Here is a 26,879-nt window from a genome sequence, read left to right on the forward strand (position 1 = left end):
TTCAGATTGATTTCCATAGGGGTTGCACTAACTTACATTCCCTACCAACAGGTAGGAGGGATTCATTTTCCCTCCATCCTCACCAAGATGTTGTTCGTTTTTTTCATGATAACCATTATGCCTGGAGTAAGATGAAAACCCAAAGCTATCTGGATTTGGTATATAAAATAATGGAGTATTACTCAGCCAAAAAGGAGAATGAAATTATGCTGTTCACAGGCAAATGTATGAAACTGAAGATTATCATAACGTAAAATACCCTAAGCTCAAAAAAACCAAACATCACATGTTTTTGCACTTATGCAGAATTTGTCTAAAATAACTAAAGTGACTATAATAATGGGACTTAAATGCAAAAGTGGAACTGTCAAGAGTTTGTGGCCACTTGGAGGGGGAGATTACTGAAGGAAAAAGACCAAATTATATTACATATACCACATACATACATACACACACATACTTCTCTCTCTCTCTATATATATATCTAGATCTAGATCTAGATCTAGATATATATATCTATATATATAGATATATATATAGATATATAGATATATAGAGAGAGAGAGTAAACCTTAGCAAATACTGTTTGAAGAGAAGGGGAAAAAGGGTGGTAAGAAATGCAATAGACAGTAAACTTGCTGAAAATTTACTAGATACATCTGTGAGATTTTCACATGCCTCCTGCTATTATTAATTTTGCATTTTTAAAGAGAAATTGGGTAAAAAGGTTATCTTTTATAAGCTAATATAAAAATGTCAGGTTAACACATTTATATAAACTAAGAAAGATACCAAAGCTAAAGACACTTTCGAGTTGACAGGTTATTATGTAGTAATTAAGGTTATAAGTGTAATTGAGATGATTAAGGTTAAATGCTTAGGATATAAATAAATCTCCAAACAGAATTTTCATTAATGACAAAACATACAGCTGTATGGAAAAATAAGAGATGGAAAAGAACCAACAGAGGTAAGAGGAGAGTATTTTGAGGAAGTCAATCAAGGAGAGCTGAGCAGAGCAGATGTAGGAAGGACTGTCAGTTGCGAGAATGAAAATGACTTGAAATGGTTTACTGGATATTGAAGGTGGTTTTTGAAGTTACCAATATTCATTTTGATGGAGTAAATACTGTGAATCACACATTAGAGTGATTCATATTGTGAATGGGAGATAAGATAGAAAAAAGTAGACTATTCTTTAAGAAAATTTAGATAGGATAGATTTAGATTTAGGATAGATCACAAACAGATAAACCACCTAAGGGAAATGATGGCTTCAAAATGGAACATAATTAAGCATGCCTAAAATGATGAGAAAAGTTTCAACACATCAATAATTAAGGAAGTGTTGCTATAATGCAGTAAAGACAATTTCTGGAACAAGAAAGCAACAAGGTTTACAGTCTAAACAAGGTTTAGCCTTGAGCTTGTAAGATCTTTCATTTCATTTATTTATTTATTTGCCAGTCCTGGGGCTTAAATGCAGGGCCTTAGCACTGTCCTTGGACACTTTTTGCTCAAGGCTAGCGCTCTACCACTTGAGCCATAGCACCAGTTCCTGCTTTTTCTGTGTATGTGTTACTGAGGAATTGAACTCAGGGCTTCGTGCATGCTAGGCGAGGACTGTATCACCAGGCCACACCACGGCCTGCAAGATACTTTATTAAAATATTTATATTTATTAAAATTGTAAGATAGACTTTATATTCCAGATAAGCATAATATAGCTTTAGGAACTAATGTGGTGAAATTTTTCAGTAGGACCTGCACTTTCTGCCTTTTTCTCTGTGCATCAGACTCTTAGCTTTTCCTATAGACAGCTATTGCTTTAGAAATGTTTTCCTGCCTGAAAAATACATATGATATCCTCCACCAACCCACCCTGCCCCATTACAGCTCTATCCCAGCCTCGGTTCCAAATGGTAGCAACTACTTGGGCAAAGATTTCCATGAAATTTGGGAGATACATGGCTGTATGCCCAATATAAGGGGAGAGACTACAATCTTACATATTACCATGAATATGAATGAACATTTCCTTCGCCTTCAATAATATGCTCATTCTATGAACATGCACAGCAGTAACACTTCTTAGTAAGAAATGGACTTCCCTGGAGATGCATTCTGTAGAATGTTTTTCTACACTGCTTTGTTAACTGACCTGAAAAATTAAAGAAGTCAGCGGGGATTTCTTTGGAATATTTCTTTGAAAATATGGTTCTTTAATAAGAACAAGTAAGAGGCTAGAAAACCCAGGCGGAGATGAAGTAAAAGTTTTTGCTGAATTAAGACTTGGGAGACAAAGTTAAATATTCCAGACAGTGTTTTGCTAGCCCAGAACAAAGCCATAGAAAGACAGGGTTGACACCCAGGTTTCAACAGCACATAAAGCTCTTTTAATCTTGATCAATCTTTCATTCTTTACACTTTCTAACTAATTATTTGATTCACTGTTATTAGTTAAAATCTGTCATCTAATCCAGTTTCCCTAGTTTTTATGTGTAGGCTGGATTCTAGCTACTCGGGACACTAAGTCTGGAGAATTAAGGATGACGTCAGTTGAGTAGAAAGGTCCCTGAGACCCTATCTCCAAAACAATCAGCAAAGCCAGGCTGGAGGCAGAGGTGAATTTGTACAATATCAACCATAATCAAGAAAGCAGAGAAGCTGGGCACGAGGCTCATGTCTGTAATTCTAGCTGAGATCTGAGGATCATGGTTCAAAGCCAGCCCAGGCACTACATACCACGAGCCTCTTATCTCCAATTAACACTAAAAAACTGGAATTGGTGCTGTGGTTCAAGGGGTAGGGTGGTAGCCTTAAGCTGAAGAGCCCAGGCTCAGAGTTCAAGCCCCATCACTAACAAAAATAAATAAAGAAGGAAGGAAGGAAGGAAGGAAGGAAGGAAGGAAGGAAGGAAGGAAGGAAGGAAGGAAGGAAGGAAGGAAGGAAGGAAGGAAGGAGAAAAAAAAGAAGGCAGAGAAACAGTAAAGTCCTGAGCTTACAACCCACTAATAGCAACTTCTACCTCTCCCCTCTATTGAATATCACATTGAATTTTCTTTTGCCAGTCCTGGGGCTTGAACTCCGTGCCTGAGCATTGTCTTTGGGCTTTCTCAAGGCAAGCACTCTACCACTTGAGCCACAGCACCACTTCCAGTTTTTTCTGTGTATGTGGTTCCAAGGAAGCGAACCCAGGACTTAGGCAAGCACTCTACCACTAAGCAACGCTCCCAACCCTCACATTGAATTTAACTGTCAAGACTTTTAGGCTCTAAATTGACAATTCACATTTTTTCCTTTGTTCCTTCCCTTCCCCGCCCCAATCTTTCTTCCTCTCTCTCTTTCTTTCTCTCTTTCATCAGTTGTAGAGCTTGAACTCAGGGCCTGAGTACTGTCCCTGACCTCCTTTGTGTTTAAGGCTAGTGTTTTGCCACTAGGGCCAAAGCGGTACTTCCAGTTTTGGGGTACTTAATTGGATGTAAGTCTCACAGGGATTTTTCTTTCTGGGCCAGATTTGAACAGTGATCCTTAGATGTCAGCCTCCTGAGTAGTCAGGATTACAGGCATGAGCAACTAGTTCCTGGTTGACAGTTCCCTTCTGTTAACTTCACAAAAGTTAGGGCAAAGTGCTGAAAATTAGGGTAAGGTACTAAAGTTCTGAAGGGTACTGGTCAGGGATTTTACAGGCTACCTCAAGTGGGATTTATTCTGGTGATTTTTCTCAGGATTAAACTGGGATTCTGAGCTTCCGAGACAAGGGCCCCAAAGAAAAAGCAGCATTCTTCTATCAGTGATGACTGCTTGAAATAGTGTTTTCAGATTTCTCTGCAGTGAGGTTGTATTTTCCTCATTTCCATACCAAGCTCTCCAGAAACAGTTCTGCAGGTAAAACCACACTCTTGGGTAGGAAGATATGCTCCTTTCCCTTGAAGTCAGAGAATGTATGTGAATCATTCTGAAATACTTCTGCACAGGAGCTTTGACTATCCAACAGTATTTATATAATTTTTTTCAGGAAAGATGTACAAATGGCCAATAAATATAAGCTCAACAATATCAAAGTCATGAAAAGCCACTTGATCACTAGGCTACAATTAAATGTACAGAAAGAAATCAGAAAAAGAAAAAATGTACAGAAAGAAGTGAGAGTTCTTCTCACTAAAGTATAATACAGGCATGAGTGAAACCCTATGTTGAAAATCCTTTGTACAATCAACACACACACACACACACACACGAAGAACAACGTATAGGAATGGATAATACATTCTGTTGGAGGGTAGACACCAGTGGGAGGAGAGAGGACAAATGGAGAGAGTCAGGGGCGGTGAATATTTTTGCAGTAAAAATAGAAAATAGAGTATGATATATATATATATATATATATGCCCTGTTAAAATGGCTTAAAGGGGGGAAAAACAAGAAAAGAGGAAGAATGTCAGAGTTTGTGAATTAGATAAGGAAACACTGTATGCATGTATAAAACTATCACTATGCAACTCCTTTCTATAACCAATATATGCTCATGAAAAAGATACAAGACATTATAGCTCTGTCAATAGGGTACTTTTAAGGTCATATTAGTGATACACTAATTTAATATATTTGAGCTGGAATAAATGTATTAACATTTTTATTTACCATTTTATCATATGTGAAACAACTTGGTTCTAAATTCTTTGTGTTTCAGTTCTTAGTACATGTATACATATGCACTAGAAAAGAGAGAATAAATTAGTATTTCTTTTCTACTGAGAAGATGGGTAAAGTGTATAAAGTTTTTTTGAGGCGTTAATTTTAAATTAGATGTGGAATTCTATATACATGTTTATGGATTCAGTAAGAGCCCATACTTGTGTATTTTACATGTGTGATTTGCATGGCTTGCGAATTACATCACAGTGAAAACCTACTCAAATACATACTGGACAAAAACTCACATAAAAAAATCTTTGGGGGCCTGGAGTTTGGTAGAACTCTAGCCTTGAGAAAGTCCAAAGACAGTGCTCAGGCCCGGAGCTCAAGCCCAGGACTGGCAAAAAAAAAAAATCTTTGCCATCTCAGATACCTTCCAAGAGTCAATGCTTGTTTTTTGTCATTGAGAAAGTCTTGGTTCTGTCTGCCTTTAGAATTCTGCAACTGCTTTTTACTATGGCTTGAATCATCTACTATTTTACGTGCTACTCTCTTGTCCCTTCCATCCTATAAAATGTCCCTCAGGAGTATGGTCCTCTTATTCTGAATCACAACTGAATATCATCTAATAAATGCAGTTGTAATAAAGAATATGAAGAGATAATTGAATTAATAACAAGATTAATGGAAAAACTGTTTTGAGTGAAACAGTGAAACATTTGCAAAATTTTCAAAAAGTATAGTTTAGAGGAGGTAGATAAAACAAAATTTAAATGCTCTAGAGCAGAACAATTCAGAACAGATATGTGTCTGAGAGAGTGAAGATCTTTCCTAATGTGTACCTTCTTTGCATAAAGAGAAAGGTCAAACTTCTCAGACAGTAGAGCCAGAGTTCTATTTCTATCCAATAACCACTGCATGGAGCTGAAGCTTGTCCGTGTTTTGAGTACTGAAAGGAGAGTTTGAAGAAGACACAACGAAAACTCAGGTCTGAAATATCTGAAGAACTGTGGGTGGGGAACAAGAATGGGTGGAGGCCAAGATGAGTAGTACATATTTAAGGAAAAGGTATATGCATAGCCTTTTTAGCCATGCAAGTGGTTTCTGGGAAATGGAAGTATTAGGTAAATAGGCTTCAGAGTTGTGTTAGCAGAATCTCTGTAACTATCATATTTTCTAGGTCCTGTCAAACAACTGTGGACCTGCAGTATTGTTTGCGATAAACTTCAAAATGTCAAAGAATTTCTACCAATTTCTTCTGATATTTACCTTGTGCTGCCTTGAACCATCATAAACTTTGTATTTTAACAACCACCACAAAAATTTTCCTTGGCAATTCTGGGGCATGACATGCACTCTCTGGGAAATCTTTTAATAGCCAGCATAGGTCAAAATAGTTCACAAAACAAGTTAGTAATAATAGCAGAAAGAAACATCACAGGAGCAACAACAACAAAGAAAACCCCCAGATTGCTTGAGTATCCTTCAAACTAAAGGAGCACCAATAACTCAACATCACTCATTAGAGAAGCACAACCATAAAAACTAATATTTAGGCTTTCTGCATTATTACTCCATACTACCCATTGTAAATGCATTGATTTTTTTTTTGCCAGTCCTGGGCTTGAGCTCAGGGCCTGAGCACTGTCCTTGGACTTTCTCAAGGATAGAACTCTACCACTTGAGCCTCAGCACCACTTCCAGCTTTTTCTATATATGTGGTACCAAGGAATGGAACCCGGGTCTTCGTGCATGCTAGGCAAGCACTTTAACCACTAGGCCAAGTTCCTGGCCCCAAATGCATTGATTTTAATTCTTAAAATACTTATTCTATTGAGGTAAGGTTAGTATTATTAGACCATGTTACAAAGAAGGGAAATGACTGAGTGGGTAAATCACGGTAGCAATCTGATTCCTGAAGCCCATTAGCTAACCACCAACCACATGACAGCCTGATATGCTCCTACTCGTCAACTAAACAAGGAAAAGAAACACATTAATCATTATCAGTATGCATGTCTTCATTTATCTATCATCTATATGTATGTATGTTTTATAAATATACATAGAGACATGTTACTTGACATGAAAATCATTAAAATTACAAAAACTGATGGACATTCTGTGGGAAATGCTGAGATATAACTGCATCAAGACAAAAATAGTCTTTGAAATGATAGCAGAAAATCAGTCGTCTACTCAACGGTCCATGAATACTATCATCTTTAACACTTCAAGCTGCCACATCAGTTCTTTTCAATGCTAGCACTGTCCTTTCACCGTTAACTGCCCAAAGAATAATAATTACTGCTCATACTTTATAATACATTGTACAGGCTGGAGGTTAGGCTCAAATGGTAGAGTTGGCAAGTACAAGAATGTAAGTTAAATCCCCAGGACTACCAAAAAAGATAAACACATGCAATAACGAGACTTGTCTAACTCCCCCAGGCAGAATTAATCACATGGTTGGGTAAATTCTCATTATTTTGTTTATACAGTTCTTATGCCATCTGTGAATATTCAGTACAGGAAACAACCTCGCTTCGTAATCACCAAGCGTTTTAATACAGGGAATTAGATTCTGACCAAACTGTTGCAAGGGTTGTAGTTTTGGTCTTCAGAAGTGATTCTTACAATCCTATGTAAGTGACTTTCTTAGTAAAAGAATATACTTCATAATTATGATCCAGGGATCAGAAAGTCACATTTGGAAAGTTGCTGGTACTTCAGGCCTCCTGCTAATAACAAACTTGGTCAACAGACCTTGGGATACTGTGGCAGAAGAACTATAGTCCTAGATGTCTGCTGACAGAGAAACCCTAAGGGAGAGAGTGACCTTAATCATAAGTCAGTGGATCCAATTGTGGAAGCCAATTTACCTTCAAAATCCAAGCTTAAAAAGAATCTAGGAAATTTTGGTGCTAGTGTTTCAGCCTTTGCAGAAAGCAATAGTTACTAGAAGGAAAGGAGCTGAGTAAGCCAATTCACATCACTTATCATGGCACCTTGTGTGCTGTATTCTGAGTTGCATACATGCTTTCATCAGTGGTTGGTAGGAGGTAACAACAAGGTATATTTGGCTTTTCTAGGTAGAAAAGTATTCCACTAGATATATGTGAAATGAATGATAATTCCTTATCATCTTCTTTACACTTTTGCCTCAAAGTTCAAAGGAAACTCTGGGTTACCAATGGGTTTATTATTGACATGGCACATTCTCTGGGCACTGAGACCCAAGTGCAAGAGGCTGGAAAAGCTGGGCGAGAGCTGGAATCTCAGCTGCTTCTCAAATGAGACATGCTCTAGCAAATTACTTTCTATATTTAAATATTATCAAACATCTTATCTATCGACATGAGGATTTTTCTAAATCTGTGTGATGACAAAAATTCAGGAGACAGGAAGACTGGATATCTGTAAACTAGCTTCTGGGCTTCAGGAGAAGACTTTGTTATAGCTTAGTTAACACTACTACTAAATGTCTCATTGAACTTATTTTACTGTACCTTTCTTTCTTTTTGGTGCCAGTCCTGGGGCTTGAACTCAGGGTCTGTCTGGGTGTTGTCCCTAAGCTCTTTTGCTTGAGGAACAGCTCCACTTTTGGCTTTTTAAGGATGGTTAACTAGAGCTCCAGAGTCTCGGACTTTCCTGCCTATGCTGGCTTCAAAATCGCTATTCTTAGACTTTAGCCTCATGACTAGATAGGCTTACGGGTGTGAGACACTCATGCATGGCAAAAATGTTACTTTCTATTTGTTAGAAGTCTTAATGAAAATCTTCAATAACTTCCACTTCTACAAAATAAACATGCATCTCTTTTATCCAAGAATAATCACTATGAATATCTTTCTACTCCTTCTCCACATGAGAAATTGAAACAGAACTATCTGGGATTTCTTCTAAGTAATTTCTGAAATAAGAAGGCACTTTGAGCATGCTATTTACTCTCCTGCCACTGACCTCATCATGTCCAGGGCTTCATATTCCCTGCTCCTCTCTCAGTGCTTTATGTCTCCTCTCCTCCCTATCAAAATGTAAGTTGTACAAAGAATAAATCTCTTCTGTTGATAAGTGCTTCCCTGGGGCCCAGAATAAAATGATGCTAGAGACACATGTACCTGGTAAGCATTTGTTAAATCAATTAATATTAGTCTGAGGTTCCATGAGATATCAGGTAGAGTGTAAGGCCCAGGAAAATCTCACTTTGAAGTAAAAACAGTTATCAACTATTGGTACAAACCAAGGCTAGATGGCTCAATGAGATCGTTTGGAGAGAGTTCTGCATTTAGGGAAAAGATGATTGATTTGTTTGACTGAAAATACATAGGATTCCTAAAAAACAACAGCAACAAAAAAGGTGGTATCATCCACAGATAGTCAGACCAGAGAATAATAAACAAGTTGCCACAAATGTCATTATATGCAGCCATCTCTTCCTGTTTTCCTTCAACAAAGCCAGCAATTTCTTGGAAAGCTTTATGATGTTACAAGGGGTAAAACAGCCAACAACAGCATTTATAATTTATGGAAAAGCACATTAATAATTCACTGCTTCAATTAACATTTACTGTTAATCAACATTTTATGTCTGAAAGCCTCATACCCAAACTCAGCAGGTCAGTTTAGAATGAAGCTCCATCTGCCTGTAATGGGTCCTACAAAGAGACAAAGGTCAGGTCCTTTCACAGCTGGAGGTGGGAGCTACTTCCAAAGCAGGCTTTCTTGGGAGCCTGGAACCCCATGAAGTTAAGGAAAACAAGCTTCTGTCACTGGAAAGGGCATGAATTTCCAAATGGAAAAAAATCAAGCGTATGTTACCTACATGAGGGGGGAAAAAGGATTCCAGATTGGTTTGCTACATGCCTTTTGCATACCCTCTGATAAAAGACTGCCACTCTTTCATTCCTCTCCAAGCTGAAAAACAGTCCTTCTTCCTATGGTCTTCCCATTATGGAGAGAGTCTAGTTCATGTTTGCTCATTTTTAATCTGGCCATTTTCTGGGAACTGTTTTTGCCCAAACCTAACACTTCCCACTGAACAGGTAAGAAGCAAAAAAGGATACCTTTGACTATTTATTGTTACTATTGCTGTTGTACTGGGATGCATAAATCTTAAATGGAAAAATTATACCTGCAATATGCAAACGTTACTGGTTTGAAACACTATTAACCGTTTACTAGATAGTATCCTATGGCCAGGAGTTCTGTTCTTAATCTCTCCAAGATTCTATAAAGTGGAAATAATGTATCTTGGAACTTAAATAGCTGTTTTAAGTATTGAAAGGAAAGCACTGGATACACTGGATGTCTCCTGGGGAAAAAAAATTAGTCCCACATAGTTAAGGTAGGCCTATTAGTCACACACTTAAATAAATAAAGCAGGTTCTTCCAATGTCTTCTTGCCCATAATGAAAAGAATCTTCTCAATGACTCTCTCCATCAGTTGAAATAGAAGACTGCAAGGAAGCCAAATTTTGTACTTCCAAAGCTACTTACTCACATAAGAAAAATTGAGCTTGCATATATATATATATATATATATATATATATATATATATATATATATATACTTTCCCTAATTAAGATAAAGCATGCATATATATTATTCTGGAAATACAAGCAGCAGATAAGCCAAAGCAAATATGAAACAGTGAGAACCCTACAGAAACATAATTTATCTTGGTGGCAGGGCAGGTGGGGTGCATGCCATTTTGAGGTGAGATACACTCACTCATAAATTAACTGGAGCAAACAGCATCAATCCTGCATAGCAAGGAAGGCACCTTCTATAGCTGCTCTGGTTCTATCTGTAAAGCAGGCCAGGCTCAAACTGTCCACACAGTACAATAAGGGTTAGTTTATGTTTCTGTGATGAGTAAAGCCCAGAGTCAAATTAGCACAAATTATTTCTCTCTTATCTACAACAAAAACAATACCTTGATTAGATGTGTTTACATCTCAGATTAAGTAGCTCCACAAAGCTAGTTTTCAGTTTTCTCTTTAGGAGAAACTAGAGAAAAAGTCTCATGCTGACCCCACTCTTCCCAATCTGTTGAGCACACAAAGCAGAAAGATGTGAAACCTTTGGAGCTAGCATTCTGTAAAAGATGATGCCCTTTCTCTTATGTTGTACACCAAGTCAAAGGAACAAAAGGCACATGGTCTCCTTAACATGTGGCTATTAGATCCAAACAGTACAAAAGCTATAACTCAATCAATACTCAAGAACTCCAGGTCATTGACATGAATTTGGAGATATAAATTTATCTATATAGACATATAGGTCTCTGATAGGATATATATACTCTATAGACATATATTGATATATAGATCGATATGTATCTATGACATACAAAAACTCAGCTTAATTTTAATTATGTTCTCAAATTTATGTGCCAGTGACTACATACAGAGAGTCCTTTCTTGAATACTTGTTTGTTGAACATGACATTTGAAATGATGTAAGAACTCAGTGTGAATAAAAACTTAATAAAAAAATAAAATAAAATCCTACATAATACAGGTAACTTCCTGAGTAAAGAGGGAGGATAGAGAAATGATCATGAATAACTTAAGGAAAGAAAATCACAGGAGGAAAGGGGGAAGCTGACACCAGGGGAGAGACAAGAGAGAGAAAGAGACAAAGAGTCAGACAGATGATACCCACAGAGGCACCAGCTTTGCATAGGATGAAGTGTGGTTTTCAAGGCATGAACTACATTGAGTTCTAAGCTTGCTCTTCCCATACTGTGCTCTTATCCTCAGATGACCTTATTCTTTCCTTCTATTATCACATCTTGACTGTGTGTTCTGATGGAGGGTAGTGAGACTGGAAGAGTGGTCGGAAGATGCTTTGCAGTCTCCAGTCACATCACAGGGCTCTGGGTAGAGACATTTTAAAAGGCTCAGAGCCCACATGGATAGTTAAATTGCAATTTGTTATCAGCAATGACTGTCTTGACTTTCCAGAGATCACCTCTACCAAATAGGACAGATTCAATTGCCGCTAACAGATGAGCAGATCTGGGAAAGAAGCCTCTATTTTCAGGAGTGTTATTTCAATATAAATACATCTGGGGATGCTGGGAGGACTCTTGTTCCACACCATGGAAGGATTTTCTACTTAACATTCTATGGTATGCTCTATCATCAGATAATGAGAATGATAGGATATGCTATGCTGGTAAATATGGCCCGTTACCCCCACATTCGTTTTTACCTTTGACACATAAACGAAAAAAACTAGATCTCTGAGCAACGTCTGAGTTTCCAGGATACAAATGATGGGCTACCTAACAGACCTGCTCTACTACCATCTACAAGTTCAGATAGGAGTATAGTTTTGAATTTCTTGATTATAGAGTCAAGACCACTGCTTTAATCCTTTTCCATTATCAAACCTTGGGTGTCGGGCAAGGTTCTTGACACACAAAATGCATGCTGAGTATATTTATCCACAGGGTTCCTAGGTTGCTTTTCCTGAATAGAAACTAACTACTATCAATGTTACAATAAATACCATCCTTATATCATATAATTTCTCCTCATAAAGGAATGGAGGCTTTTCCTCCGTAACTCTAACCTATGTTTTACGTAAGTCCCTGTTTACTAAGGCCAACCTCAGTGCAAATTGTAGGGGGCTTAGCATGAAACTAACAAACATCCAGTCCCTTCTTGTGCTTCAATAAATTAGGACACGTATGAATTGCCCTATTCATCCACTCCTCAGATGACTGGAAATCCTGGGGGGAAATGCTGCCTTGCAGGAACCCTCAGAAAGAGATCAAGAAAGTTGCAAGAGAAAGGTTAACCAATTAAGACCTAAGATCCCTAGGACATCCACGGACTATGGTATAGTCTAATTGGTTCCTTGAGAATACAGAAGTTGGATCAGACATTAGTCCCCTAGTGCCTACAGCACTGTGTTGGTTCACAGAGGCATCAATGATCTGAGCAAAACTTCCTTCAAACGATCCTTGTGGTCAAAGCAAGGTTGATTCACTTTCATTACTTCATCAGGTACAGGCTACATTTATTCTGAGTCTGCTCTTTGAGACCTCTGTGAGCCATCCACATGTGTAAGGCCTCTGGTCTATTATCAGAGTGTAATCTTTTCACTTTTTAAAATAGCTTCTCTCTGGAGCTAGAGAGCTTAAATAGGGCACTGGAGTGCTAATCAGCTCCTGTTCATGTGTGAGAATGGCAGGCATTTGTGTAACAGCCACAACACAGAAGCAGAGCTGGATTCCCTCTGTCTGACCAATGGATGCAATAACACCACCCTCCTTTGCCCCTTTCCTTCAGACTTTGGCCTGGGCTCCAATTTCTGGTAAACTTTGCAATGGTAGCTCAGATGACAATGTGGAGAAAGAAAAATAGAAAAATAGAACAAGCATCAGCAATTAGTTTCTCTTAGAGGCACTAAATGACTTATAGAATAAGGGCTTTCTGAACTAAATTATTCTTACCATAATATGGAGGAAGAGAATTTTCCTGAAATTTTTATTTAATTTTTTCATTTGATATGAAAGACAGGTTTAGTTTCTTGTCATATTCTCATCCTCAGGCAGGATTTATGTTCCTATTTTTGTTTTGTGATTGCCCTAGTCTCTAAGGATTAATTTCTTAACCAAGAAAAATAAAGAAAATGCTACATATTTCAGTGTAATCTCATTTCTTCCTTAGACTTAATATTCATGTTGGAGATGAAAATGCAAGTCATTCCAATTATAACTGACTCTTAACTTCAAGAAATAAAACATCTATCTAAGTCTCTCCCAGGGGCTTAGAACAAACCTAAGAAGGGTACAGCACTGGAAACCTATTTAAAGAGTTAGGTGACAGAGTTTCCAGCAGAGCTGGCTTCCAAAGTGCTTAGAAGTGACTAGTATCAAGGGGTGAGGAAAAACCAGAGAAGCTGGTCTCCAAAGTGGTTAAAAGTGGCTAGGACCAAGAGGTGAGAAGAAACCATGTTTTAGAAGACACAAATGGCTCAAGCCAGATCTAAACTCCACAAACTCCATGTCCAATCTAATAGAAAATTGTTTCAGCTCTATTTTCAAAATAACTTCAGAATAGCATTACCTCTTCCTGACTCTATCATTACTGCCTGTCCCAAGCCACAATTTCTTCTCCATCTATCAGGTATACTAGTAGACTTCCTAACTGCACTTCTTTCTTCTACTTTTATGGCTCTCCACTCCAAGTCTATTCCTTACATGACAATTCACATTATATGGTGAGGCCAAGGAGAGAGGGGAGGGAGAATCCCTCTATACATTACTCCAACAATAAAATACACTTTAAAAAGTATTTTCAAGAAAAAAATTCATGTCAGATGGCAACTTTCAGTTCAACACTCTTCAAAAATTCAGCCTCCAATGAAAGCTGAACTCTTTCCATTAGTTTAGAAGGTTCTGCATCCCATTCTCCCCTTAGCTACCACTATGCCCTCTTCCCAGGCATCCCTACTTGCTCTCTCCCAGCTGACCCATGAGAATATTTTTCTACTGAGGTGTTCTTCACACCAGACCCAAGAAGACTTGTTTAAGTGGTGTCCTATATGAAACTTTCCTAGCCACATGCATACAACAGTAACCCCCAGTACCCCTGCTAACCCCATCCTGACTTATTCACCCTCACAGCACCACTGAATACACACACGTGGTGTGTGAGTATGTATGAATATTTATGGAGATATACATGTATATACATATATGTATACATATACATATATGTGTGTATATATGTATGTATATATATATATATCATGACTAGAACCAGAAGTTAAGTTACATCATGAGACTTTCACTTTCTGGTGTGTCCTCAGCATCTATAATAGATTATGGTACACAGCATACATGAATATTTGTTAAATAAACTGATGAGGGAAAGTCATATTAACATTTAATTAAAAAATAAGGATCAAATTATAACCAAGAGATAAAGCTAACGACTGAAAACTAAGAGGATATTACAGGGAACCAGGCACTAGTGCAGAATCAAATACAAGCCCAGGGTGCAAATGCCTAGATTTCATAGTTAATTGCTTAACAGATGTTTCATGTGGGGTATATCAACCTGGCTTGTGACCTGGTGCCTGAGTTGGAGAAATTCATTTCATTTCCTTTGGTGAAATGCAATCATTTCTTGATCTCTAACTCCTGCCTCATTCTCTGGAATTCTTCAAGCTCTCAAGGAGATTCTCCCTTATTTCTCTCTGTGTTTCCAGTGCTTGAATGCTGCCAACAACATGATATGTCCTTGGTCAATGATTGTTGGAGTAAACGAACTAATATATATCATATTTTAAAATGGTGGCAACTTTTAGGATTAGCAAGCTCGTAAAGGAGTAGAATGTAAGTCCTAGGTCTGAGATGAGCTGGGGTTCACTGAAGGCCCACCTTCATCTGTACTTTCCGATATTGGAATAGAAGAGAGAATCAAATCAGGACAAAGATGTTTGTGTCTCCTGAAGTATTAGAACATGCTCTTAAAGCAGGCCCTGTTCTTTCTTAATTTCTCCTATTGCTAAAAATAAAGCACCCTGCTCTTTGCCACTTAGCTTTTTTATTCTGCTATTGTAGCATATTTGAATGTAAATTAACAGACACACTTCTTAGATTTCTAACTGTAATGTTATTCACACAAATGCTTTTAAGTAACTCCTCAGTGAATGCCGAGGAAGTCTTAGACTGTGCATTCTTTGTTCATAATTAAATTTTTCTTTAATATCAGCTGATCAGAGAGCTCCCTCTACAGTTTCATTGGCATCTTCAAATATGTATTCTATTATTATTTTGTATTACTTGAATACACATTTTTCTCATCTTTTGACTCACTTCCATCAAATACTTACCTTTTACAAGTTAAAATAGCCCACTCAATTTTTCTCAATTTTTATATCAACAATAAGTTCTTCCTTATTGGGAAAAAATAGGTCTTAATTACTCCATGTAATTATGAGAAACAGAATCAGTATATTGAGAGATATGTGTGTATCTTGATATGGAGATATATTTGTACATACATGCAACATAAACATATACAAACATATCACACATTCATACTGAGAGAGACAGAGACAGACTATAAGAGAACAAGAGGGAGGCAGACACTATAAGAAATTGGCTTACTTCACTAAGCACCTAGAAAGTCACAAGATCTACAACTGGCAAGCTGGACACAGGAGAGCCAACTGTATGAGCTCCAATTTGAAAGCAAGCAGCTTATCAAGATCGAGGAAGAAGTGGATGCAGTTTGAGACGCAGTTTGAAGGCAAGGAAGGCCTCATATCCTAGCTGAAGCACACAGGCAAGAGGAGCTCTCATGAGTTCCACAGCCTTCGATTCAATTGTAGTCTTCAAACAGATAGGATGAAATCTTCCACATTAGGAACTGCAATCTGGTTTATTCAAGTTACCAATTCAAATATTAATTTTATCCAAAAATACACTAAGAATAATGTTTAACCAAGCATTTGTATACAACACTGTTTCCCTTTCAAGTTAACACTTACAATTAACTATTAGAGGTACTTAGTAGCTAGTCTCCCAATAACATTTCAAAGAATGAAGGACTTGTGTGTTTGTGTTTGTGTGCTTGTCCTTGGACTTGAACTTAGGGTCTGGGCATGTTCCTGAGCTTCTTTTGCTCAAAGTTAGCATTCTATCATTTAAGCCATAGTTCTATTTTTAGGATTTTTTTAGTAGTTTATTGGTGGTAAGTGTACCATAGGTAAGTGTCTCACAGACTTTCCTATCCAAGAAACTGGATAGGAAACTGTGATCCTCAAATCTCAGCTTCCTGAGTAGCTAGGATTACAGGTATGGGATACCAGGAACATGACCAGACTTCACTTTTTAACCAGTATTTATGTCCAGATATCTACTTCATTTTTATTCTCCTTAATGAAGATATCTTATCTTGGCTAGGTATATAGTTTGCATCAGATATGCATCATTCAATCATCTATTCCACAAGGAAATGTCACACATTGCTTGTTATATACAAGGCATTATGCCAACAATCACTACTCCTTTTGTCTTATCCGGAGGTTTGTAAACACTCCCAGTTATTCCATGTCTGTTCCTTTCTCTTGTTGGCTTTGTGCACATACTCTGAGGAAAGGATCAACTCTCAGTTTCTGGGGATTCTTGTAGGCATTTGTCTTCTTTGTTACAAGTAGCATTTTACTCACTGTTTATCAGAAATGAACATGTAAATATTATTTTATACATATCATATAACCACAATTCTCTTCCTGCTCCCATAAATTACCAATGTCTTGGACTTCGTTATAGATTTTTATCATGTAGATAATATGGCACTAACCAACAGGCTTTTCACTTTTTGTAAGGTTTGAATTCATGTACATCTGATCATGCCATTTATACTCTTCCATCATTTGTATGCTTTTCTCAGCATTATGTCCATGGGGTTTATCCATGTTAATGTGAATAACTATAGGCATTTCATTTGTGTAATTCATGTCATAAATTAGGTTTCTGATCACCACAAGATAAATATAGGTAGGAAAAGACACCACAGCCTGGCAATAGATTTGCTCACCTTGACAGGACAGAGAGAACTGAGAGATTCTCTTGGTTAGAAGTACCTAAGAAACCATTTCTGAAGTAACAATCTCTAAGAGTATTAAACTTTAGGCAGAAAGGTAGCATAAATTGCTGGACCAAGAGCAGTGATGGAGAATCTGCAGCAAGAGAATTCTGAAGGACTTGGCAAGAAGCTGCTGCCAACCAATACATTTGTGTTTAATAAGTTGCACTGAAGTCGTGAGCAAGATTACAATTTCTAGAAAGGGAGATGTCAAGAATGAAGTTTGATCTCGGTGGTGAGCAGTACAGACTTGGAAGCCAAACTATCTGGTTTTAGATCTACTTTAAAATCAACATATCAGGCTGGGAGTTTGGCCTAGTGGTAGAGTGCTTGCCTAGCACGCATGAAGACCCGGGTTCGATTCCTCGGTACCACATACATAGAGAAAAGCCAGAAATGGTGCTGAGACTCAAGTGGTAGAGCTCTAACCTTGAGAAAAAGACCAAGGACAGTGCTCAGGCCCTGAGTCCCAAGCCCAGGACTGGCAAAAAAAAAATCAACATATCTTGGGAAAGATATGGTTATCTATCCTTATTATGGCTTATTCATCTGAAAAACAGAAAGAATAACACTGATCACTTCAGAACTGTTATAAAGTTTAAGTTGATACATATAAGTTGTAATATATAAAGCCTAGCAATAAGGAAGCATTCTAACTTAGTTGTTACTTTGTAGGTCATCTGAGTAGGAACTATTGCAAAAGACTAATTACAGGAAGTAAAGGATGTGCAAATGGAGATTTTTTAAAAGGTATGCAAGTTTAATGAGAAACTTTCTTATCAAGAAAAGAGACTAAATGCCTTTAACATGTCCATAAACCGGAAGGTTTACCCTAGTTTACTCAATCGAGGTCTAGATTAAGGAGAGCCCTAATTAAAGGTAAGCCTGCCATTAAAAGTATGTGTCTCAGGATCACAGATGAGGATGTAACTGCCTGGGACTTTAAAGCATAGTTTCAACACCATGTTTAATCTGTTTTTAACAAAATTATTTGGTCATTTTTTATTGTGAAGTATACAATAACAAAAGAATATATGCATATGTACAGAGAATAAATAATCAAAATTAAACATACAAGTTTATACCCACCAAACAGTGTAAGACAGAACATTATAAGAACCTATGAAGCCTCTTCACTCCTCCTTACACACAACTCTATTCCTTCCCCCATAAGTTACCAACATTATAAACTTGGTCATATATTTTCACCAGCTAAATAATAAATTTTCTACTATATAAAGATCTCAAATTGGTCCAAGAGCATGGTTTAGTGATAGAGTGCCTGCCTAGCATGCACAAAATCCTGGGTTTGATTCCTCAGTTCCATATACACAGACAAAGCCATAAGTGGTACTGTGGCTCAAGTGATACAGAGCTAGTTTTGAGAAAGCCCAAGGACAGTGCACAGGCCCTGAGTTTTAGCCTCAGGACAGACCCCACCAAAAAAAATGTCAAATTTTATGTTCATAGACTTGTATTACATATATTCTTCTGTAATGTGTGGGTTTTTTTTTTTTTTGCCAGTCCTGGTGTTTGAACTCAGGCACTGTCCTTAGACACATTTTGTTCAAGGCTAGCACTCTGCCACTTCCAGGTTTTTCTGAGTATGTGGTACTGAGGAACTGAACCCACAGTTTCGTGCATGCTAGGCAAGCACTCTATCAACCCATGTGCATATTTTTCTCAGTATTTTTGCAAGTTATTATTACTTTGTTATTTATTTTGTACCTATAGATACTTAATGTTAATTACAATTTGGTGCTATAATTAATAACTTCCAATTTTCTAGGGGAATTATGAAACTTGAAATTGTGGGCACTTAATAACATAACCTTAAAATATATAAAGAAATTGATTGGAATTAAAGAGGAAATTAACAAGTCTACCATCATAAGAACTACACCTTCTAAGTTTACAACTAACCCACACATACCAAAATATCATCAGTTGAGGAACTTGGAGAGCTAACATGAATTTTTTTTAATCCAGAATTTCTTTTTTACATAGGTTAGTGAAGAAGAGGGGTTCTTTTTTCTTTCTGGTTGGATGTGAGGCTTGAATTCAGGGCCAGGGCACTGTTCCTGAGCATTTTCGTTGAAGGCTGGTACACTTACCACTTATAGCTACAGCTCCATTTCTGGATTTTGGGTGGTTAATTGGAGGTAAGACTTATGGACTTTCCTGCCCAGGCTGGCTTTGAACTGCAATCCTCAGATCTCAGCATCCTGAGAAGCTAGGATTATAGGCATGAGCCACCAGTACCCTGATGAGAGTTTCTTTTATTCTAAAATCTGTAACTTTCTATTTTGTATCAAGACGTCTTCTTATGTACTGATTTATGGGAAGAAATATCTAGTGACCCACAAAACGGAGGATAATTTTGGCAGGGAACGATAAATGGAGAGTCTATCTCTCCTCTTGTTTCTATTTCTCGGAGTTCATTTGAATAAATATCATTTTAGGGGCTGGGAGTTTGGCCCAGTGGTAGAGTGCTTGCCTAGCATGCATGAGGGCCCAGGTTTGATTCCTCTGTACTACCTACATAGAAAAGCCAGAAGTGGTGCTGAGGCTCAAGTGGTAAAGCTCTAGCCTTGAGAAAGTCCAAGGACAGTGCCTCAGTCCCTGAGCTCAAGCACAGGACTGGCAAAAATATATCTATACACAGAAATATTGAGCTTTCGTGATCAATTCCTAAGAATATCCTCCTTCTACACGCTTGGTGGGAATGTAAATTTATTCATCCATTGTGGAAAGCAGTATGGAGGTTCTTCAAAAACTAAACATAGAACTTCTCTATGACCCAGAAATTCCACTCCTGGGCATTTATCCAATATAACACAAAGAATGCCACACTGAAGCTACCAGCACAACCATACTCAATGAAGCATTGTTTACCACAGCCAAGACATGGAATCAACCCAAGTGCCCCTTAGTTAATCAATGGATCAAGAAAATGTAGTATATATACACAATGGAATTATACTCTTCCAATAGAAAGAATGATATTGTACTATCTATAAGGAAATGGAAAGACTTGGAAAAATTATATTAAGTGAAGCAAGTTAGACATAAGTTACATGGTTTTCTTCATTTGTCATAACTAGAATGTGTCTATAAATCTACAAGTAAACATACTGGATAGTAAAAGACAAAAAACACACTTGGACATGATCAATTATATAGGAATCTAGATATTCACATAGTAGACCAAATTGATTTTATTTTTATTAGAATAACCAAGAACTCAGCAATTTGAGATTGAATAACAAGATAAGAAACTGAATTTCTACCTTAAGCATGAGAACATTGGAGCTGATTTTCTATGTTGTCATTAAGTACATTCAACACCCAGAGGGATCAATTACTATATCACATACTAAAGGGAAATAGAAGTTCTTTAACATGAAATGCCTACATAGCCCAAGTTTGCCCTTCCAATCATTCTGTTCCTAAACTTCCTAGAGAAGGATGATGGCTCAAGTGGCAGAGATCTTCCTCCTCACAAGCTCAAGACCCTGAGCTTAAACCCCAGTAACAACAAAATAAAAGTCTCTAAATACAAGATGCAGACACTGAATCAAGTTTGTTCTCACCTACCTTCTAAAAGCTCGAATTTATTTTTCTTTACATTGATGCTGCAAAAAGACATGTTCTTTCAGCATTCATTCACTTAGGAGGAAGAAGCTTTTAGAGGAAGAAGAAAAGAGCCAACAACCCTTGCTTCGTTTTTGTTTTCAAATAACACTTGTAATTTTAGCAAGTTGTTCACAGGAAAAGCAAAAAATGATTCTCTTCTTAAAACTGGGAAGAAAATTACACATTGAGATTTAAACTATTTCTAGTGATATGAGTAAAATCACAAAAGAAGGGATAACACAAAAAGAAGAGATAACACAAAAGAAGAGATAAAAGAAGGGTGTCTACCTGTGGTGGACACACACTTAGCAATTTTTAGGTTCTCTGACACCTGACATTAAAACCTCTAACTCTTATTCCTAGCTGCAGTCTCACCAAACATACAGGCTCTTAGTTATTACTAAAGAAAGTGTCTTATTTTCATTGACCTACTACAACTTACACATTTACTTTAAGCGTATTAGATAGCTAACATTATTATTTCTAAATAACTCAAAAACTGGCATGCTAGGATTGGTCATTGACCTCCATAAGCTTAGTGTGAGTTCACTATAATTGGATTTTGCTGTAATCACGCTATTGATAGACTAAGCTTCATTTTCAGCCCTGCTATGAATTTAACAACCAAAAAAAATCCCTATCCTAAAGAATCTATTGGGATGATCAAGCAAAATCCTAAGGGAAAAAGAGCATAACTAAAGGTTTATAATCATGTTATCATGTCACTGGAAGGGAGGAGAAATAGAGACTAAAGAAATGCTCGAAAGACTTAAAGGGAATGGAGAGTAGTATCCAACTGGACCATATGTGGTCATTAGTTGTGTGATTTAATATATTAGTGAAATAAATCTGTTTAAGAAAATTATATATATATATATAATTTGCAGGTATTCAATGAAGTATTTTCAAGTTGTGATAATTAATGCTTGCTACGTTATTAAGCCCATGTTCTTTGTGTATGTGGTAATATGCAGCAAATTTAATCCCTATGTATTTCATTAAGAGCATTAAAAAATAATATGCAAAAAAGGCTTAAAGGATGGAATTTCCCCAAAACTGGACATTAACCTACAGATTCAAGAAGCTGAATAAATTGCAAAGTGAAAACTCGAAGAAATCTACTGAAAAGTGCTATTAAAATTAACTGAAATTCTGAAAATTAAAGATAAGTGAAAGCTGTAGAAAATATCCAGAGGAAAATGTTGTAATCTTTACAGGCAAACCTCAATTTAAATGACAGTAGACTTGTTATCAGAAGCCACTGAGGTCAGAAAAAGTACCATAATATTTTTCAAGTGCAAAAATAATTGTCAACCCAGAATTCTATTCCCTGTGATAATATCCTTGAGGAAGGAAGGAGAAATCAAGACTCGCTCAATATGGAGAAAAATGAAGATTTTTTTGCAGCAAATTCATCTAAACAATGATTTAAAAAATGTAACAGTAACAGGATTCTTAGACCATTAAAAAGAAGAGTAGAATAAGTGAAAATAAATCCTACAGGCCTTCTTTCTCCTCCTGAGTTTTATTTATTGACTATGACAGTACAAGCAAAAGAAAAAATCATACCACTGACCCCTATTGTTCTACAGAGGTTAGAACCTGTTTATGACAGCACTAATATAGTTAAAGGATGGCAAAGGGATGAAATAGAAGGTAAATTTTCTACAATTCATTCAAACTAGTCAAATCAATAGAGTAAGATAAGTTATATTACATGGACACAAATATAAATAGAAAATTTTAAAATTCAGAAGCAGGGCAAGATGGCAGATTAGAAGTATTTACTGTTTTGGCTCTGTCAATCTGGCAAGAGAATCTGGCAACAGAGAAACTATTTTTCTAAAGAGCTGAAAGAGAGGAAGTGAGTCAGAAATCAAAAAGGAAGAAGGCAGAAAATGACAGAAAAACCAAGAAGAATGGAAGAAAGACAGTAAGCAATTCCAAGCCCATTCCTGGCTCCGTGGGTAGGGAGAAGGAAAGATGAAGGCTACATTACAAAGTAAAATATTTATCCCTGGTGATAGACTGCCAATTCTAGCCACAGGATAAGCCCTTATACTTCACAAGTCTAATGTCAGTATAGGATAGCATAAATTAGCTATTAGAAATTAAGCCAATTCAAATTACTAATTTATTCATAAAAATGGAATTATGTTGGGTGCCGGTGGCTCACATCTATAATCTTAGCTGCTCACGCAGCTGAGATCTGAGGATTGTGGTTCAAAGCCAGCCCAGGCATGAAAGTCCATGAGACTCTTATCTCCAATTAACCACTAGAAAATCAGAAGTGGCGCTGTGGTTCAAAATGGTAGGCTATCCTTGAACTGAAGAACTTAGGGATGGCACCCTAGCCCAGAGTTTTTGCCCCATGACAAAAATAAAGTAGAATGTCATTAGTACCAAAAGTGTGGAAGGAGAGCAACAAAAAAGAAATTCACAGACTCATCCCACAGAAACAAAATATTAAGCTGTGCAGGGTGGCACTGAGATATAGAGGATCCTTATTGTTGAAAGCTAATCTAGGCAGATAAGTCCTTCAGACTTTATCCACAATTAGAAAAAATGCAGAGGGCTGGAGGTGTGGTGCAAGTGATAAGAACATCAGCTATGCAAAGCCATCTAGGACAATATAAAAACTGGAGATTCAAGTCTCATAGACTTTCCTGCCAGGGCTGGCTTTGAACCCTGATCCTCAGATATCAGCCTCTTAAGATTACAAGTGTGTATCTGCAAATTCTGGTAAAAACGATTTCTTTAAAATTGAACATTGTTAATGTTTTATCTAAAAGGTAAAGCTTACACTTGATTGAAGTTTTAGATTTTGTTCTCATTATCACTACAGATGAGCCAAGTTTTCTGGTGTTGACTTGTATTTCTTCTGCAACTATCATTCTGCAACAGTCCAATATTAGACATACTTATTGACAATTTCTCTCCTGTTTCTCCATAAATTGTTTTCTACCTGTACTTGCTGATTACATTATCCCTTTAAGTTGAGCATATTATGTGTGGTTTCCATGTTACTAAAGACATTCTTCAACATAGGTGGTGAACTTTCACCAAGAATCCTGTTTTCTAATTATAAAATGAATTCTCTGAGTAGAATTTCTGAATGTTGAACTATATTTGCATTTCTGAAATATGGCATATTGTTGTTCTAATAGTCTGCTAGACTATGTTAAATATTTCTACATAAAATATGTCTAAGGATAAAATACATTTTAAGAACAAAATATTTTCTAGAAATTATGCTGAAAAATCTGTATTGCTTTATACTTTCTAAAAGAAAACAGTATTAGTTTAAGCATTCATGATGAGCATTAATATGACATCATCTGAAGTTCACAGTAAGACAAACAGCATCACCCTTGTTTTCTATTTGCTGTAAATAAGGCTGAGAGGCTTGTCCAAGATTAGATGGCTAAATAACAAGTGAAAAAGTTGAGGTTCACATAAAAACATTCTTAGCTCTAAAACTAGTGCTCTTGACTATCTTAATATCCTTCAAAGACAATCTATGTTTGGGGATCACTTGGACATTACTTTGGGCTGAACTAGGAATCTAGGATTTAATCATGTTTTTTCCACATCCATTTGTTTCCTATATTCCTTTCCTGCACTGCTCTTCTATGTTGCAGTGTTAATATATTTCTTGTATTCCAAAAGCATACCAGGAAAGTTGATATTTTTCTGCTTCATTGCCTGACTTGATGAAATCCAATATTTGTTAAAAATAAGTTTCTAAATAGTTCATGGGAATATTATAAGACATTGCCTGCAATATTCAGGCTCTGTTCTGTTCTAAATCTTCCTGTCTGAGAGCTGCCTATCCCTTCCTTCCAAACTCTCCATTTGGCTAATGATTCTGGGCAGTGATGACAGTGGTTTTTAAGGCAGTTTAGTACCTACTCATTACTGTACTTAATGAAAATTCTCCCATAAGGGTGATTCCTTAGCCTGCCATACCAGACTTCTTACCTTTTCACGGCTAGATGATATACAATTCAGTTTAGTGTGGACATGGGAACACTTGGAGCTCTACAGAAATTCCAGTAAATAAAATGCCATAAAAATTGAGCTTGTCTTCTGTGGTAATCTTTCTCAAAAAGTCCTTTGGAAATCAGCAGGAAGAAAGAAAAACTAATGGAGTGAGGAAGGGTGGATGAATGCAGTCATATTCAATGTACAAATGTGAAAACAGAATCAGGTAATACTGGGAAATGGGTGAAGTTGGGAGAAATGGAGAATGATGACTGGTTGAATTGAAATGCTTTTGTCTAACTACTTAGAGATAATTAGCAAACAAAAACGGAAAAAAGTTCTCTGCAAAGTTTTAATATATATGTATTTATCAAATACTGAGCAGCGTGCTGGATGCTATACATGTGCTAAATAAGTTAGCCTTTAAAAAAAAAATCACTGGCACCGGGAGTTTGGCCTAGTGGTTAAAGTGCTTGCCTAGCATGCATGAAGACCCGGGTTCGATTCCTCGGTACCACATACATAGAAAAAAAAAAGCTGGAAGTGGTGCTGAGGCTCAAGTGGCAGAGCTCTAGGCTTGAGAAAATCCAAGGACAGTACTCAGGCCCTGAGCTAAAGCCCGGACTGGCAAAAAAATTTTTTTAAAAATTTTAAAAAATAAATAAATAAATAAATCACACCGTAAGGGAGAAAACACACAAAGGTACAGATAAGCCATAAAACCATACAGTTTTGACTCAAGCACCCCAAAGCTTAATCATCATGTTTTACTACTTCATTCAATACATATTTACAAATATGTAAACATAGAGAAATAGTGACAAAATATCTATTAAATAATTTCAAAGTTATAGAAAAGTTAGAACAGTAAAAAGAACTCCAATATGCCTTCAGCCAGGTTCCTCAATTGACACTTTATTATTGCGCACGCTCTCTCTCTCTCTCTCTCTCTCTCTCTCTCTCTCTCTCTCTCTCTCTCTCTCTCTCTCACACACACACACACACACACACACACACACACACACACACGGTATACTGGGTGCTAAGTGCTTTACATGAGCTAAATGACTTAATCTTGATGTTTTTCAAAGCCAGTAGAGAACGAAGTTGCAGGCATGAAGACCTTCCTTTTGTGTGTGTGTGTGTGTGTCATATATTTATTGAGAAGTCACATTCCCTACATTTCTGGCTGTGACACAGAAAACATGGACAGCTGTATGTGGTGATTGTCTCCAACCAAGCTAGAAGAAGACAGTCCCAAAAGGACACTGCTGACTTAAAAGTCGCAAGGCAGAAGTATTAAATTCTGGTTTTTTAACTTTCCCCCCCCAATACCAGTACTTGAACTTGGTGCTTTTAGAGTATTTGCCTGGATTTGCTCACAGCTAGTGCTCTATCACTTGAACCTTGCTCCAGTTCAACATTTTTTCAACAATCTAGTGAACTATTCTCTCCAGCTTTAAACTTAGATCCTCCAGATCTCAGCCTACTAAGTAGCTAGTATGAGCCACCAGCAACAGGCAGGAGTATTAAATTCTAATCCATACTACCAAGATACATCTTCACATTCCTCAACACTACAGAGTACCCAATTCCGTCCTCATCGCCAATACTTGTGTCAGCCTCCTGAGTAGTTAGGATTATAGGCAGGAGTCACTGGAACTCAGCCTGGATATTAACTTTGGGTATGTGTTAGTGGTAGGGCTTAAACTCAGGGTCTGGTGCTGTCCCTGAGCTTCTTTTTGCTCAAAGCTAATGCTTGAGCACTTGATACACAGTGCTACTTCTGGATTTTCTGAGCAGCTAGTTAGAGGTAGTCTTGTGGATTTTTCTTCCCAAGCTTTGAACCAAGATCTTCAGATCTTTAGCTTTCTGAATAACTAGAGGTATAGATTTGAGCCACCAGCGCTTGGCCTGGATATTAACTTTTTTTTTTTTTTTTGGTGGGTCTTGTGGCTTGAACCCAAGGGCTGGGTGCTGTCCCTGAGCTCTTCAGCTTA

The 26,879-nt window shown here is 37.2% G+C and overlaps 1 long non-coding RNA gene across 1 annotated transcript in view; it reads right to left on the minus strand.

The window, feature by feature from the left end:
• The window catches only part of LOC150053261 (uncharacterized), a 90,446-nt gene that overhangs the window by 41,997 nt on the left and 21,570 nt on the right, over nt 1-26,879 (minus strand). The window lies entirely within an intron of this gene.

The sequence above is a fragment of the Megascapheus bottae genome, chromosome 16 (assembly GCF_031878675.1).
Source record: "Megascapheus bottae isolate mThoBot1 chromosome 16, mThoBot2.hap1, whole genome shotgun sequence".
Taxonomy (NCBI): Eukaryota; Metazoa; Chordata; class Mammalia; order Rodentia; family Geomyidae; genus Megascapheus; species Megascapheus bottae.